The sequence below is a fragment of the Heteronotia binoei genome, chromosome 17 (genome assembly GCF_032191835.1).
Source record: "Heteronotia binoei isolate CCM8104 ecotype False Entrance Well chromosome 17, APGP_CSIRO_Hbin_v1, whole genome shotgun sequence".
NCBI lineage: Eukaryota > Metazoa > Chordata > Lepidosauria > Squamata > Gekkonidae > Heteronotia > Heteronotia binoei.
This window is the reverse complement of record NC_083239.1, coordinates 55,286,776-55,304,414: the sequence shown is the minus strand read 5'-3', so window position 1 is coordinate 55,304,414 and position 17,639 is coordinate 55,286,776. Positions and strand designations below refer to the sequence as shown.

General features: G+C 51.2%; 1 protein-coding gene across 1 annotated transcript in view; it reads right to left on the bottom strand.

Annotated features, from left to right (window-relative positions):
- The window catches only part of GPR4 (G protein-coupled receptor 4), a 36,083-nt gene extending 19,849 nt beyond the window's left edge, over positions 1 to 16,234 (bottom strand). Inside the window, exon 1 of the mRNA XM_060258230.1 lies at positions 16,134 to 16,234. The gene's annotated coding sequence lies outside the window, so the exon portion shown is untranslated. The remainder of the gene's footprint in view (positions 1 to 16,133) is intronic.
- Positions 16,235 to 17,639: the final 1,405 nt, after the last annotated feature.

Below are 17,639 nucleotides of genomic sequence, written 5' to 3'. Positions count from 1 at the left end.
CAAACTGTCTGAAAGTGCTGATTGGGTCACGAGGACGAAAAAGTTTCTGTTGGACTCTTGTATGTGCTGTGTGAGCTGATGGGAATTCCTCTCCCACAGCAGCGAGTTCTCCTAGGATCCGAGCACTGGGGTGGGGAACAATCTAATCTAGTTTCTTCATTCAAGGTGGATGGACATATGAACATATGAGGCTGCCTTATACTGAATCAGACCCTCGGTCCATCAAAGTCAGTATTGTCTTCTCAGACTGGCAGCAGCTCTCCAAGGTCTCAAGCTGAGGTTTTTCACACCTATTTGCCTGGACCCTTTTTTGGAGATGCCAGGGACTGAACCTGGGACCTTCTGCTTCCCAAGCAGATGCTCTACCACTGAGCCACCGTCCCTCCCCCAATGTCTCTGTCTGCCGTCCCCTGTCCCTTTCATAGGCGTACGGCCACAAAAATCTAGTTGCTGATAAGCATCCTGGCACGAGCAAGCTGGCCTGTTGGATTTCTGACTGTCACATACCTCTTACAGGGCTGTGCAGGGTCAGCTGCAAAACTGTGTGCCCAGATGGGGAGGACGTCATTTTTATCTTGAAGAAAAATTGGACGGCAGACTGTAATTGGTAGATTATTAAACAAGGAAGCTCCAGCGTGGGTAGATTTCTTGTGCAGCGGAGCTGGGAGCCCGAGGTCTCGTTTGCAAGGGCAGTTTCTGTTTATTGAGCCACCTCACCTTTGCCCCACGTCTCCAAAAGGTGGCAGCAGCATTTGGAAGTAGGCAAATAGGCTTGATTAATGCCCTGTGAGCTCAGCCTCCCTTGCTTCCCTCCTCCCCTGGTCTCTGCAGGGCCCGCCAGCCCCTCTCTGGTGTGTGTTTGGGTGCGTCTGGCCAGCGTCGCTCAGCTTAATCCCAGCTCTGAGAAAATAACCATGTCTAGGGTTTGGGGCAAGCCTGGGCCAGAGGCACAGCCCCAGGGCCTCTTTCGCCGGCAAAGGGGAAACTCCCAACCCCGGGCAGCTGCTTGACAGTGTCTAGTTGCCCTGCAGGGTGACACAAGACTGGCACTCTGCCCGTGCTTAGAGGAAATGGATGATGTCTTCACATTTCAGGGCATCCCGCTACTGAAAAACAGCTATCTGGGGTAGTTTTTGGCCATGCACAATCGAGGGATTTGAAGGACGGCCCTATAGAACAAAAAGAGCCCCGTGGTGCAGAGTGTTAAAGCTGCAGTACCGCTCACGACCTGAGTTCGATCCCCAGTGGAAGCTGGGTTTTCAGGTAGCCAGCTCGAGGTTGACTCAGCCTTCCATCCTTCCAAGGTCGGTGAAATGAGTGCCCAGCTTGCTGGGGGGAAAGCGTAAAAGACTGGGGAAGGCAATGGCAAACCACCCCGTAAAAAGTCTGCCGTGAAAATGTTGTGAAAGCAACGTCACCCCAGAGTCAGAAACGACTGGTGCTTGCACAGGGAACCTTTCCTTTCCTTCCTATAGAACCAAAGAGAAGGTAGTTGCCCTGCAGGGTGACACAAGACCGGCACTCTGCCTATGCTCAGAGGAAACGGATTTCTTCACATTTCAGGGCTTCCAGGCTCTGAAAAACAGCTGTCTCGGGTAGTTTTTGGCCATGCACAATGGAGGGATTTGAAGGACGCCCCTATAGAACAAAAGAGAAGGTGTGCAGGCAGACTGCCCCGTCAGCAGCACCTCTCCTGGGGGTTACGGTTAACCCCAGAATTGTTTTCTGTCCTCCCACCCCCATGTGAGCAGGAAAGTGTCCCTCCCCACAAGGCTGAGGCCCCCGAGAACCCGTCTGTGCCTCAGAACTGCTTTGGGTCCCAATCCTCTGCACGCTTACTCTGAAGCAAGGCCATGAGTCCAGTGGGGCTGACTGCCGATTAAGGTTGCAGAGGGCTGCAGTTCAATGTCCAATTTATTCATTAGCACGTCGGTTAATTTTAATTGGTTTACTCTGCAGACTGATCTGCTGATCAGCTACGGATGAGGTTTTAGCGGACGGGATGGAGAGTTCAGTAAAACCTTTCCGTGAAGATAGATTCAGGCGGGTGGCCGTGTTGGTCCAAAGCACCAGCAGTTTTTGCATGTGTGCTTCTACAGGATAAAACTTTGTGGGTCTTAAAGGTGCCACTGGACTCAAATTCCGTTCTAAATAAAACCCTGTTCGTTTATTTTGAGCCTGCTTTTATTCTTATCTACCGCGGATGAAGGGAGCTTTGACTCCGGAAGGCTCATGCCCCAAAAACTCTTGTCAGTCTCTGAATCGAGTCCTTCTGCTGGAAGCAAACACGGCTGCCCTCTGAAACTATCATCTCTTGCTGAAATACAATACGTCTTGGTCTGCTCTGTTAAGACCTCCCCTGGAGCATTGTGTTCAGTTTCGAGCACCACATTTTAAGAAGCATCTAGACAAGCTGGAACGGGTCCAGAGGAGGGCGACGAAGATGGGGAGGGGTCTGGAGACCAAGTCCTGTGAAGAAAGGTTGAAGGAGCTGGGCCTGTTTAGCCTGGAGAGGAGGTGGCTGAGAGGTGATAAGATCACCATCTTCAAGGACTTGAAGGGCTATCTTCTAGAGGATGGGGTGGAATTGTTTTCTGTAGCTCCAGAAGGTCGGACCAGAACCAACGGGTTGAAATTAAATCAAAAGAGTTTCCGGCTTAACATTAGGAAGAACTTCCTGACCGTTAGAGCGGTTCCTCAGTGGAACAGGCTTCCTCGGGAGGTGGTGGGCTCTCCTTCCTTGGAGGTTTCTAAACAGTGACTAGATGGCCATCTGACAGCAATGTGGATCCTGTGAATTTAGGGGGAGGGATTTGTGAGTTTCCTGCATTGTGGTTGGACTAGATGACCCTGGAGGTCCCTTCGCACTCTAGGATTCTTCAGGAGGTGGTGGGCTCTCCTTCCTTGGAGGTTTTTCAACAGAGGCTAGATGGCCATCTGAAAGCAGTGAAGATCCTGTGAATTTAGGGGGAGGGGTTTGTGAGTTTCCTGCATTGTGGTTGGACTAGATGACCCTGGAGGTCCCTTCGCACTCTAGGATTCTTCAGGAGGTGGTGGGCTCTCCTTCCTTGGAGGTTTTTCAACAGAGGCTGGATGGCCATCTGACAGCAATGAAGATCCTGTGAATTTAGGGGGAGGGGTTTGTGAGTTTCCAGCATTGTGCAGGGGGTTGGACTAGATGACCCTGGAGGTCCCTTCCAACTCTAGGATTCTAGGATTCTTCAGGAGGTGGTGGGCTCTCCTTCCTTGGAGGTTTTTCACCAGAGGCTAGATGGCCATCTGACAGCAATGAAGATCCTGTGAATTTAGGGGGAGGGATTTGTGAATCTCCTGCATTGTGCAGGGGGTTGGACTAGATGACCTGGAGGTCCCTTCCAACTCTATGATTCTATTAGGAAGAACTTCCTGACCGTTAGAGTGATTCCTCAGTGGAACAGGCTTCCTCCTCGGGAGGTGGTGGGCTCTCCTTCCTTGGAGGTTTTTCAACAGAGGCTAGATGGCCATCTGACAGCAATGAAGATCCTGTGAATTTAGGGGGAGGGGTTTGTGAGTTTCCAGCATTGTGCAGGGGGTTGGACTAGATGACCCTGGAGGTCCCTTCCAACTCTAGGATTCTACAAAATGGGGAGAGAAGGATTAAAGATGTCTCTCTCCAATGATAACTTTCCTTCTTAAGTAGCAGCCTCTTCCACTTCCAGGCAGACAGCCGTGTTGGTCTGAAGCAGCATCCGAAGAAGTGTGCATGCGCATGAAAGCTCATATCTTGAGTAAAAAACTGTTGCTCTCAAAGGTGCTCCCGGGCTCCCAACTTCGTTCTTTCTCTCGCTTCCGTAATTACTTAAGAAAAACCCCTGGCATTGAAGGGTTGGCGGTGCACAGTTTTATTTAAAGAGAGCCAATCAGCTGAACGAGTAAACTTTTCCGTCTGGATTTTTAAAAATAAGCACGAGTAGAGAATCTGGTGTTTTGCCTGCCTGCAACAAGGCCAGCTCTTTTGGTGATTTCCTGCCACTGGCGCGCTACTTCCTCCGTGCCCTTATCTAGACTCAAGGCCCAGATCGTTGGAAAAGTTAATTAAGGTATGCTGACAGACAAGCCTCGACACAGGACTAATGGAATCTGCTCCAGGCGAGCTTCCGGGTTCACCGGAATGCTCTTTCAGAAGCAATAAAGGGCAGGAGAGAGAAAGAAGGTGTCAGCGCAGCGAATCAAAAGTTTGTTAGATGGCTGTGGGGAGGCGTGATGGAGACTTAATTGGGTTACTTCTTGCTGGGTGCGTAAAAAGACCTCCGGTTGGACGAAGGCTGGCAGAAGCGAGGACCGAAGGCCAAGGCAAGCCACCCCACGGTTCTCTCCAGAGATCCCTTTTGCAGCCAGCGGGGCCTAAGGCAGTGATGTCTCTGTCACCCCTTTCCTCCCCCCCTGTCCTAGAAGCCGGGGCTTCCTTGCCGGGTCATAGGGTTGCCAAGTCCAATTCGAGAAATATCTGGGGACTTTGGGGGTGGAGCCAGGAGCAAGGGTGTGACAAGCAGAATTGAATTCCAAAGGGAGTTCTGGCCATCGCACTGAAAGGGACCGCACACCTTTTGGAATGCCTTCCTTCCATAGGAAATAACGAAGGATAGGGGCACCTTCTTTGAGGGCTCATAGAATTGGACCCCCTGGTCCAATCTTTTTGAAATGTGGGAGGTATTTTAGGGAGACGCACTGGATGCTATGCTGAAAATTTGGTGCCTCTACCTCACATAACAGCCCCCCAGATACCAATGGATCAATTTACCCCCAGATACCCATGGAGAGCCAGTTTGGTGTAGTGGTGAAGTGCGCAGACTCTTATCTGAGAGAACGGAGTTTGATTCCCCACTCCTCCACTTGCACCTGCTGGAATGGCCTTGGGTCAGCCATAGCTCTGGTAAAGGTTGTCCTTGAAAGGGCAGCTGCTGTGAGAGCCCTCTCAGCCCACCCACCTCACAGGGTGTCTGTTGTGGGGGAGGAAGGGAAAGGAGATTGTGAGCCGCTCTGAGACTCTTCGGAGTGGAGGGCAGGATATAAATCCAGTATCTTCATCTACCTCACAGGGGGTCTGTTGTGGGGGAGGAAGGTAAAGGAGATTGTGAGCCCTTCTGAGACTCTTCGGAGTGGAGGGCGGGATATAAATCCAATATCTTCATCTACCTCACGGTGTCTGTTGTGAGGGAGGAAGATAAAGGAGATTGTGAGCCGCTCTGAGACTCTTCGGAGTGGAGGGCAGGATATAAATCCAGTATCTTCATCTACCTCACAGGGGGTCTGTTGTGGGGGAGGAAGGTAAAGGAGATTGGGAGCCCTTCTGAGACTCTTCGGAGTGGAGGGCGGGATATAAATCCAATATCTTCATCTACCTCACAGGGTGTCTGTTGTGGGGGAGGAAGGGAAAGGAGATTGGGAGCCGCTCTGAGACTCTTCGGAGTGGAGGGCGGGATATAAATCCAATATCTTATTATTATTATTTTTATTATTTTCTATGGGAATAAGTCTCCATAGGGAATAATGGAGTTCCCAGCAGACATTTCCCTCCGCTTTCTGATGACCCTGAAGCTGGGGGAGGGCCTCCAAACGGGAATCCCCTGCCCTCACCTGGGGATTGGCAACCCTACTGTGTCAGGGCCCCTGTTTCCCTGTCTGGTGGAGACAGCCTCTCCCATGATGTTCTGTAACCTTTCGGTTGCTTTTAGCACAGGCAGTGACCTACAGTCACTTGCATTTCCCCCTCATAGGCTGACTTGGCCGCTTGTCTCGAACCCAGTTTGAGGGCGGCAGCAGTACCATTCCTGGGAGCGTCCTTTGCATTTTAAAAGTCGCCCGCCGGTGAACTGCAGGGCTGTGTCGCTCTGGACTGGGTGGCCGTTTGCATAGGCAAAGCACGGCGTCTCCCTGCCTGCCTTTCCTTCCCCAATCCTCCAGTGCCTTGCAGAAGCAAACTGGGGACTTGCACCTTGCAAATCGCTCTGGACCCATCAGCCTGCTTGCTCGCCAGCATCTGGCCCAGCTCCCGGCCTGGGACCCTGCCTCACCTTGGGTGTTCTGTGTTGCTTCCTCTTCCATCTGCCTTCTCTCGCATGGGCAGGCTCTGCTCCCCTCACCACTTCTGGTTTTGTTTTGCTTTTTGTTCCCTCCGTGTTCCTCTCTGGACCGCAAACCCCAGCAGTCAGTGGCCTTTGAATGTATAAAGCTGTCTTTGTGATAGGTCTGCCTCGCTTGGTATTGGTGTATTTACTTCATTCCCGCCCCCCTGCCTTTCTAGTGGCTCATGTCGTTCTCCTCTTCTCCATTTTATCCTCACAACAACCCTATGAGGCAGGTCAGGTTGAGAGAACGGACTGGCTCGAGATCACCCCGCCAGCTTCCAGGGCATGCGTCAGGATTCGAACCTGGATCTCCCAGATCCTACTATAGAACTGCAGCCACTACTCCACACTGCCTCTCGTTCAGTACTGGCCACTCTGGCTTCTACTGGGTCTTGCTCAGCGCTGGGTCTCTAAGGGCCAGCCTAGACAAGATTCTCAGCTATGGGTTGAGGAGGGACTGGAGCTTCCCAGTGGGGCAAATCATGCCCCCCCCCCCCCCCCCCCGTGGCTGCAAGTGGTTGTTTTTACTGTCACAAAACTGGCAGAAGAAGAAATTAGATTTATATCCCACCCCATACTCTGAATCTTAGAGTCTCACAGTGGTCACAATCTCCTTTACCTTCCCCCCCCCCCCACAACAGACACCCTGTGAGGTGCGTGAGGCTGAGAGAGCTCTGACGGAAGCTGCCCTTTCAAGGACAACTCCTATGAGAGTTATGGCTGACCCAAGGCCATTCCAGCAGCTGCAAGTGGAGGAGGGGGGAATCAAACCTGGTTCTCTTCTTGCGCACTTAACTGCTACACCAAACTGGCTCTCCTGGGACAATGTTGGCCTCTTTCCCCAGGGAAGGCCGCTGCTTCCGAATGGGTGCCCCCCCCCCCAAAGCCACGAAGGCGGCACCTTCTGACGTACCTTCTGGGTTAAGGAGGCCACTTAAAGCCGGGAAGTCCTGAAGAGACGCAGCCTATCAGTGGCTAACAGCCAGTGGGGAGCAAATGGAGCCTACACATTCAGAGGCAGTCAACCTCTGAATCCCAGACCACATCAGGGGAAGGCCTCGGCCTCTCTGCCCTGTGGTCGGCCCTCCAGAGGAATCGGTTCGCCAGTGTACGAGAGAAGATGGTGGACTAGTTGGACCTGCGGGCCAACATTAAACCAAAAGTGTTTTCGGCTAAACACTAGGAAGGCGACTTCCCGACGGAGCGGTTCCCCAGGGGAACAGGGAGGTGGTGACGGAGCTCTCCTTCTTTGGAGGTTTTGAAACAGAGGCTAGATAACCATCTGCCAGCAACGCTGATTCTGTCAACTGCAGCAGACCATGAGAAGGAGGGCAGGAGGGATTGCATCAGCGCTTAGTTCTCATGGCCCTTTCTGACACGCCCAGGGAAATGCTGTTTGCCACTTTGGGGTCAGTCAACAACTTTTCTCCAGGCCAGCGTGGTTCCTGGAGGGTTTGGGGGGTTTTTGGCCATCTTCTGGGCATGAAGCAGGGGTCCCTGGGAGTGTGGGTGGGGGGAGGTGCTTGTGAGTCTCCTGCATCGTGCAGGGAGTTGGACTAGATGACCCTGGAGGCCCCTTCCAACTCTGTGATTCTAGGAGTCTATCCTGTGAGTTTAGGGGGAGGTGTGTGTGAGTTTCCTGCCTTGTTCAGGGGGGTGGACTAGATGACCCTGGAGGTCCCTTCCAACTCTAGGATTCTAGGATTCTTCAGGAGGAGGTGGGCTTTCCTTCCTTGGAGGTTTTTCAACAGAGGCTAGATGGCCATCTGACAGCAATTAGGATCCTGTGAATTTAGGGGGAGGTGCTTGTGAATTTAGAGCGGTTCCTCAGTGGAACAGGCTTCCTCCTTGGGAGGTGGTGGGCTCTCCTTCCTTGGAGATTTTTAAAGAGAGGCTAGAGGGCCATCTGACAGCAATGAGGATCCTGTGAATTTAGGGGGAGGGGCTTGTGAGTTTCCTGCATTGTGCAGGGGGTTGGACTAGATGACCCTGGAGGTCCCTTCCAACTCTAGGATTCTAGGATTCTTCAGGAGGTGGTGGGCTCTCCTTCCTTGGAGGTTTTTGAACTGAGGCAAGATGGCCACCTGACAGCAATGAGGATCCTGTGATTTTAGGGGAAGGGATTTGTGAGTTTCCTGCATTGTGCAGGGGGTTGGACTAGATGACCCTGGAGGTCCCTTCCAACTCTAGGATTCTAGGATTCTTCAGGAGGTGGTGGGCTCTCCTTCCTTGGAGGTTTTTGAACTGAGGCAAGATGGCCACCTGACAGCAATGAGGATCCTGTGATTTTAGGGGAAGGGATTTGTGAGTTTCCTGCATTGTGCAGGGGGTTGGACTAGATGACCCCGGAGGCCCCTTCCAACTCTGTGGTTGTGTGATTCACTGGTTTGATCCAGCAGGGCTCTTCTTTTGTCCTTGTGTTTGAGTTCAGTCTCCTAGGGAAGAGAAGGGCTGCCCCCTGCCTGGCAATAGGGAGTGGCCACCTGGCCCGGGGACATAAGAAAGCCCGAGGTCGTGCGGCTGCGTGACTCAGCCCTTCCTAGATAAGCCCTCAACGCTGTGCCGGCCAGTCAGCCAGTAGGGAGTGACCTGAAGCGCCATGTTTTTATTTCTCTCCCATTCAGAAAAACTTGGCGGGAGTCAAGAAGCAGGCGGGAGCCAGGAAACAGTGGGGGTGGAGGGGGTGGGCACCCCGTTGGGCCTCTCCGGTCTGTACATCAACCAGCTGCCACCACGGCCTTGTGTTCAAGCCAGGGCCCCCCAACATAGGCGACGTTCCCTCTAAGCTGAGTTAGCGTGAGCCGGCTCACAGATTTTTCGCTTCCAGCTCACCCATTTTTGTCTAAGCTCAGAAAGGAGGACCCCAGAGCACACTCATTGACGCAGCAGCTCACAGCTTTAACGCCAGTACCTCACAAAGAAGAATTTTTGCTCACAAGACTCCACAGCTTAGAGGGAACGTTGCTCATGGGTGCCACGGTGCCCGCTGATACCCTTCCTGGCGCCCACCGAGTGTCTTTAGAAAGCGGGCAGTGCCAGCTGCAGGGCTTTCGACCGGCCGTTGGAACGGGCCGTGCAGATCTTTAAGAGCCCTGACTTGGCAAGAGCTGCCCCCACAGCAAAAGGATCTCCACTGCGTGATGGAAGAGAAGCTGTGTGTATGCGAGGAAATATTTGAAAACAGTGCACTTCTTTTGAAAGGCGTTGTGTTAAACAAAGCGTCTGCCTGAAATGTTCAAGACTTACTGTAAGAGTTATGCGTGACCCTGACATTTTATGGTTGGCTCTGGCTCCCACAGCGGCCATGTTACAGTTGCAGCCGGTAGTCTTTGCCAGAATCCCGAAGGTGTCCACGGGCTTGAAAGGTTTTGGGACCCCTGGTTTAACACCCCGAGGCGCATCGTACCAATGGGAAGAAGAAGAAGATGACTGCCGTTTTATACCCCGCCCTTCTCTCTGAATCAAAGACTCAGAGCGGCTCACAATCTCCTTTATCTTCTTCCCCCACGACAGACACCCTGTGAGGTGGGTGGGGCTGAGAGGCCTCTCCCAGCAGCTGCCCTTTCAAGCACAACCTCTGCCAGAGCTATGGCTGACCCAAGGCCATTCCAGCAGCTGCAAGTGGAGGAGTGGGGAATCAAACCCGGTTCTCCCAGATAAGAGTCTGCACACTTCACCACTACATCAAACTGGTGGAAATGGACTGCAGTTGCAGCCATCCTCCCCCAAGTGCTAGGCCTCTGTGGATGAGGAGCCCGGCCCCAAAAACTACGCCCCAGGGTGCTGACGGACAGCCCTAAAGCCTGGAGCTGGGTCAGAAGAGCGGCTGGCCCTCTATCATGCTGGGGCCTGTCCCAAGCCTTTCCAGTTGGCCTTCTCTTGTTCCTCAGAATTAGCCACTGGGCCTGCGGATGTGTTTTTTGGAAAGGCCGAGCCCCACAACCCCAAGTGGACTCCAGGCCATCTCGTCCCAACAAGGAATCACTGCAGATCCCCCTAAAAGCCTATGGGTGGGCCAGGAGCCGGCCAGATCCAGAAAGGAGGCCCTGTGGGCTTTGTTCTGGGAGGTTCCTTCTCTTCTCCATAACCACGGAGGGGGGGGGGGCGGCAGGAGATTTTGGGTGACGGACAACATTGTGCGATGACCTCCAGCTAGGGTTGGGAGTTCTGGGTTGGGAAATTCCAGGCACTTTGGGGGTGGAGTCTGGGACAGGGAGGTGTCTCCGCAGGGTAGAAGGCCATAGAACAAGGGTAGGGAACAGTGGCTCTCCAGATGTGTTCTTTGCCTACAACTCCCATCAGCCCCAGGCAGCATGCCAATGGCTGGGGCTGATGGGAGTAGTAGGCAAAAAACATCAGGAGAGCCACTGTTCACTGGAGCCACTGGAGAGACAGTCTGGTGTAGTGGTTAAGTGTGCGGACTCTTATCGGGAAAACTGGGTTCGATTCCCCACTTCTCCACTTGCAGCTGCTGGAATGGCCTTGGGTCAGCCATAGCTCTGGCAGAGGTTGTCCTTGAAAGGGCAGCTGCTGTGAGAGCCCTCTCAGCCCCACCCACCTCACAGGGCGTCTGTTGTGGGGGAGGGAGATAAAGGAGATTGTGAGCTGCTCTGAGACTCTTCGGAGTGGAGGGTGGGATATAAAAGCAATATCTTCATCTACCTCACAGGGTGTCTGTTGTGGGGGAGGAAGGTAAAGGAGATTGTGAGCCGCTCTGAGAGTCTTCAGAATGGAGGGCGGGATATAAATCCAATATCTTCATCTACCTCACAGGGTGTCTGTTGTGGGGGAGGAAGGGAAAGGAGATTGTGTGCCGCTCTGAAACTCTTCGGAGTGGAGGGCGGGATATAAATCCCATATCTTCATCTACCTCACAGGGTGTCTGTTGTGGGGGGAGTAAGGTAAAGGAGACTGTGAGCCACTCTGAGATTCAGACTATAGGGTGGGATATAAATCCAATCTCTTCTTCATAAACCCTGCCATAGAAGAAGCTGGAGCTGAGTCCAGAGGAGGCTGAGATGCCCAGGTGGGAGGGCCGGCCCGCCTGCGAGCTGCTCTAGAGGTTGTCCCACTTGGCTGCATCCTTCGCGGGGTCTGCGTTGCACCTGGATAGCTGCTCCAAGCAAGATTGCCTCGCGTCAGGCTTTGGGAAGGGGGTCAGCTGCCCCCGCTCTGAAACTGTTAACGCCCTGGACACTCGGACACGGGTGCTGATCACCTCTAGGCTGTGCTCTGACTTGGACAGCCCAGCCTGGCCTGATCTTATCAGGTCTCAGAAGCTAAGCAGGGTCAGCCTCGGTCAGTTATTGGACGGGAGACCCCCTAGAAAGTCCAGGGTCACTAGGCAGAGGCAGGCAACGGCCAGCCACCTCTGAACCTCCCTTGCCTTGAAAGCTCTTGACAAAGACTTCCCGGAAAAGCCCAGGGGGACGTTCCGCGGGGGAAATCCACTGCAGAGTAAAGTCCTGCTGGGTTGCCGTTAAGTCGACTGGGAACTTCGACCACCTGTGGTGCATTTAAAATAATTCCTTTTTTAATTTATATCCCACCCTGTCCCGTAAGCAGGCTCGGGGCAGCTGAAGCTATGCAGGAAAGGTTTGGGTAAGTGCAAACTTTGATTACGGGAGTGTGGGGGTGGGAGCATCCCATCACATCTCTCCCAAAAGAGTCGCCTGTCCATTTTGAGGGGCAAACAGCTGGTTTTAGCCTTGAGAGCCCTTCAAGGGCCCATCCCCAGGGTGGAGAATCTCCGGGGAGGACCTTCTCGCTTCTTGGAAGGAGGCTGCACCCGGGTGCAAGAAACTCTTGACAAGAGCGGCCTCAGTGTGGGCAGGTGAATACCCGGCTCGTCTTCTGGGAATGAGAGAGACGGCCTTCCTGTGGATTGAAGGGGGGCGGTTGTGGGTGATTAATTTGGCTGTGGTGGCCACGCAGTCTACGTTTTTTGAATTGTGTTCCGTATTGCGTTTCTACGAATTTCATTACTCTTCCATTTACAATTTCGTGAGCCTCTCCGAAGGCCATCAGCTATGTGGCAAAGCTGGGAATGTAAGGCTAAATCGATCAATTGGGCCGGGGGGGGGGGTGCATTCTGATGCTTTGCGAGCCCTGAGGCTGCTCCCCAAAAGGAGCAATGGGAAAGCTGTGGCATTCGGGCTTCTGGAACTCAGCGGCTGCAAAATGTTCTGCTTCACCACCACCACCACCACGCCCAACAGAGGCGTAGGTGAAGAAGTGCCTGGCAAAAAGGATTCAATGAGGAAAATTGCTTTTGATGCGTCTGAACTCTTTTCCCCTCTGCAGCCCGCATCTCAGGCACACCGGGTTTCCCAGCAGTGTGTTGGGGAGGGGGGAGGCGTGTAGGATCGAGGGTGAAGTCTGCTCAGCAAAGGGAGTTTCAGGGAGAGAGAGAGAGAACAGGGGTGCCGCACCGAGAGCCAATACGGTATAGTGGTTAGGAGTGTTGGACTAATACAGTGGTGGCCAAACATACATATGTGGTCCTACATATTGTGTGGCTCTCCAAGCCCCTGCTACCCCACTGGCCAGCTTGGAGAAGGCATTTCTTTCTTTAAATCACTTCTCCAAGCCAAGCCAGCTGGTGGCTTGGAGAATGCATTTAAATTTAAAGGTGCTTTCCTTTCACCTCCCCCTCCCCATCTATTTCCTTCCTTGTAGGAGAGCCAGTTTGGTGTCGTGGAGAAGTGTGCGGACTCTTATCTGGGGGAACCGGGTTTGATCTTCCACTTGCACCTGCTGGAATGGCCTTGGGTCAGCTGTAGCTCTAGCAGAGGTTGTCCTTGAAAGGGCAGCTGCTGTGAGTGCCCTCTCAGCCCCACCCACCTCACAGGGTGTCTGTTGTGGGGGAGGAAGGTAAAGGAGATTGAAGGCTGCTCTGAGACTCTGTCCTTGAAAAAGCAGCTGCTGGGAGAGCTCTCTCAGCCCCACCTACCTCACAGGGTGTCTGTTGTGGGGGAGGAAGATAAAGGAGATTGTGAGCTGCTCTGAGACTTTGAGATCCAGAGTGGAGGGCAGGATATAAATCCAATATTTTCTCTCTCCTTCCTTCCTTCCTTCCTTCCTTCCTTCCTTCCTTCCTTCCTTCCTTCCTTCCTTCCTTCCTTCCTTCCTCCCTCCCTCCCTCCCTCCCTCCCTCCCTCCCTCAAACATCTGGTGTTCATGTCTTATGGTTCTCAAACATCCGGCATTTATTCTAAGTGGCTCTTGTGTTAAACAAGTTTGGCCACCCCTGAGCTAATATCTGGGAGACCCAGGTTCAAATCTCCACTCTGCCATGGAAGATCTGCCACCCTTGTGCCAATCACCCTCTCTCAGCCTCGCCTACCTCGCAGGGTGGTCATGAGGATAAGGTGGAGGAGAGAACAGGAGATTCGGCCCATTAGGGGGGAAAGGCACAGGATAAAGGAATTAATTCATAAAAGAAAGAGTTTGGAAAATGAAAACAAGCATAACGCAAGAAAGTGCGTAATTAGTGCGTAATCAGAGACGGATTTTACACGCCAAAATTTATTGAGCCCCTTAAACTCTTTGCTTATCTCCCCAATGGAAGCTCATTATGATAAGAATACGAGAATCTCCGTGATTTTTAACATATGGCATGATGATAAGCACTTGGCAAGATATTAAAAAGTCTTGGCAAGATATTAAAGATGAAGGTGTAAACATTCAGTGGCTGAGATATTATCAGTCAGCTGCAAGACTAAAGGAGATGTTGAAGGTGGAGGTCTAAGGAAGAGACGCGGCTGAATCTGAGCAGGTTATAAAACAAAAAGGGCATTTGCTACAATGGATGTATAAGATTACTCCAGGCAGATCAAAATGGGCAGCCACCTGTAGCCGTAGAAAAGAGTAAGGGTCCAGGAGTACCTTAAAAACTAACAAAATTTGTGGTACAGTGTGAGCCTTCAGATACACTGCACCTGAAGAAGTGAGCAGTGAATCACAAAACCTCACACCCTGCCACAAATTTTGTTCGTCTTTAAGGTGCTCCTGGAGCTTTACTTTTTTCTACTGCTCCAGCTAGAAATGGAACATGAACACAAGTGAAAAAAATGTATGGTTAAGTGGATATAAAATCTCAAAGAACAGATATCTATGCGGCAACGGGAATGATTATGGGAGAAAGATTTCAAATTTAGAGTCAGCAAGACACTAGTAAGAAAGAATTGGTACAAAATGGGGTTTTTTTCAGATGGTATATAACTCCAAAGGACATTGAGAAAGCACATTAAAGTTATAAAGGAAAATGCTGGAAATGTCAAGACACAGATGGAACTTTCATATGTGGTGGCAAAAAGATATTGGAAAGAAATACACCAAAAATGCAGAATACATTGAAAGTTTTAATTACTGATGGGAAGCTAAGAGAATGCTATTGGGTGTTCAGCCTAGTTTTAGAAGAGCTATTCAAATACATGGCGACAGTGGTTATTTATTTATGTAGCGAAATGGAAACTAGATGTCTGCCCATGTTTAGAAGAATGGGAAAATAAACTTGCTGAATACGCTATTATGACAAAAGTAACAATTGATTTGAGAAACACGAAATTTGAGGGAAAGTGGAGTGTGTACTGAGAAAATATATACAAATGTATGGATGAAATAGAAGTAGAATTAAAATCTGTTTCAAATGTAATATCCTGAATATAAATGAGATAGATAATAGACTTTTACACCATTATATACTGCTTATCTATTAAAGGTTCTAATATGTAGAAGTGGTGAAAATACATGATGTTGAATACGTAGTAATGAAGCCAGTGTTCTAGTCAATACAGATTAAATATAAAGTTTGAAACTTAAATGATGAATACAGTTATACATCCACAGAAATAAGGATTGTATTTTATAGATAATACCTTAAAATTATAATGAAGGGGATGAAAGGGAAAATATTCACTGCCCTATACATTATGAAGTACATGATTGCCTTTGACAAATGTAATTTTGTTGTATAACACCTTTCTCCCCCTCCCCTTTTCCGTACCCCTAAAGTTTTCCTTTAAAAAAAAATTGAAGGAGTTTAGATAATGTAGGGGGAAGGCTCTTGTATTTTCATTGTTGACCGAGGGGGTGGGGGGGGGGTGGGAAGTCACCTGCTCTCAGTCTAACCTACCTCAAAGGGTCGTTGTAAGGATGAAACGGAGCAAGGCAGGGCAAAGCCGACCACACCAGCAAGGGGAAAAGGAAAGGCAAGGTCCCCAGTTGTTTCCGACTCTGGGGTGACGTTGCTTTCACAATGTTTTCGCCACAGACTTTTTACGGGGTGGTTTTGCCATTGCCTTCCCCAGTCCTCTACACTTTCCCCCCTTTTACCGACCTCGGAAGGATGGAAGGCTGAGTCAACCTCGAGCCGGCAACCTGAAAACCCAGCTTCCGCCGGGGATTGAACTCAGGCAGAGTATAAAGATTCTCCTTCAGCCTGCTTCCTCTTCGGACTCTGCTTGCCTGGCGTTTGTTTGGAGTCAGGTCCCACATCCAGAAAAAGTTCCCTGAACACCCCCCCCCCGCATGCCCGCCCCTTTATCTAGCAGCGCTGGGGAAGAATCACCAGGTGGCATTTCTGTGGACCCCAGAAGCCTCCTGTTGGCACACCAACATCAGTTGTGCTGCCAGCTCAGGGGACTCAGCCCCACGCGGAGGAAGAAGCCATTGAAACCCTGCCAAGGGAAAAGTTGGTGGTCCAAGGCATGCGGAAAGAGGGCGTCCCTCGCCTGGAGGCCTGGGTTCAGGGGTCCTTTGGGGCCTCGAGCTGACCGAGCGCCCTTCGGCCTGGCCTACCTTGCAAGGGCGTTGTCAGGTTCAAGTGGGGTCTCCCCCCCCCCTCCCAGGAAGGAGAAGCAAAGGTGCTCCCGGGACCGGCTGGGCATTCTCCCCCCCCCACACCCAGGCTGGGGGCGGCGCTCTGCAGATGCTCAGAGGTCCTCCGTTCGGCCACCTGTGGGCACCTCCGGGACTGGCAGAAGAGGCCAGGGGGCCGCCCGCACCCTTTGCCCGCCGGCTTACCTGGGAGGCTGGTCTCGCGGCGGCGGGGCCGGGCTCCTGCTGCTCTCCCCGGCCGGCCATCCCGCTCCAGCCCGCCTCGCCTGCCCGGCAGCAGCAGAGACTCCGCTCACGCAGCAGCAGCAGCAGCAGCCCCGGCTCCTGCCCGCCCCCCCCCCCCCCGCCTCCCTCCCTCCCTCCCTGGCCTTAACCCCGCGCCTGCCGGAGCCCGGCTCTCCCGGAGGGACGGCACCGGCGCCACCTGCCCAGCCCTCGCCAGCCCCGCCAGCTGGAGGCAGCCGCCTGCCTTCCTCCCCCCCCCCCAAAAAGGGGGAAAGTATGGGGTGTCCTGCCTGCATGGAGCCCTTCTGGGGAGATGGAGGGAGAGAGAGAGAGATGATGAAGATAGATGATAATGATGATATGGACAGGCAGACAGATTATAATGATATGGATAGACTGGCAGGCAGACAGACAGACAGACAAATGATGAAGGCAGATGATGATGAAGATAGATAGATGATGATGATGATGAAGGCAGATGATAGATAGATGATAATGGTGATATATATATAGATAGATAAGGATGAAGATTTATGAAGATAGATGATGATGAAGATAGATAGATAGATAGATAGATAGATAGATAGATAGATAGATAGATAGATAGATGATAATGGTGATTCATAGACAGATAAGGATGATGAAGATTTATGAAGACAGACAGACATAGATAGATAGATAGATAGATAGATAGATAGATAGATAGATAGATAGATAGATAGATAGATAGATGATAGATAGATGATAGATAGATAGATAGATAGATAGATAGATAGATAGATAGATAGATAGATAGATAGATAATGGTGATTCATAGACAGATAATGATGATGAAGATTTATGAAGACAGACAGACAGACAGATAGATAGATAGATAGATAGATAGATAGATAGATAGATAGATAGATGATAGATAGATAGATAGATAGATAGATGATAATGGTGATTCATAGACAGATAAGGATGATGAAGATTTATGAAGACAGACAGACAGACATAGATAGAGAGATAGATAGATAGATAGATAGATAGATAGATAGATAGATAGATAGATAGATAGATAGATAGATAGATAATGGTGATTCATAGACAGATAATGATGATGAAGATTTATGAAGACAGACAGACAGACAGACAGACAGACAGACAGACAGACAGACAGACAGACAGACAGACAGATAGATAGATAGATAGATAGATAGATAGATAGATAGATAGATAGATAGATAGATAGATAGACAGACAGATGTGTAAACTTCTTGAGAACTAGCCCCAGTGCTTGGGGCTTGGGAATTGCATTCTAATGGCCTGTCGGAGTTAGAATCTCTCCTTGTCAAATTCCTGGGGTGGGGGGAACGCCATTTTAACTCTTTGAGTGGCACCATTCATCCGGTGAGGGGAGGGAATAGGGGGAAAGTGTCCGAAGGGGTTGGGAAGGCATAGATGGGGGCAGGTGGCCTAGGGCCT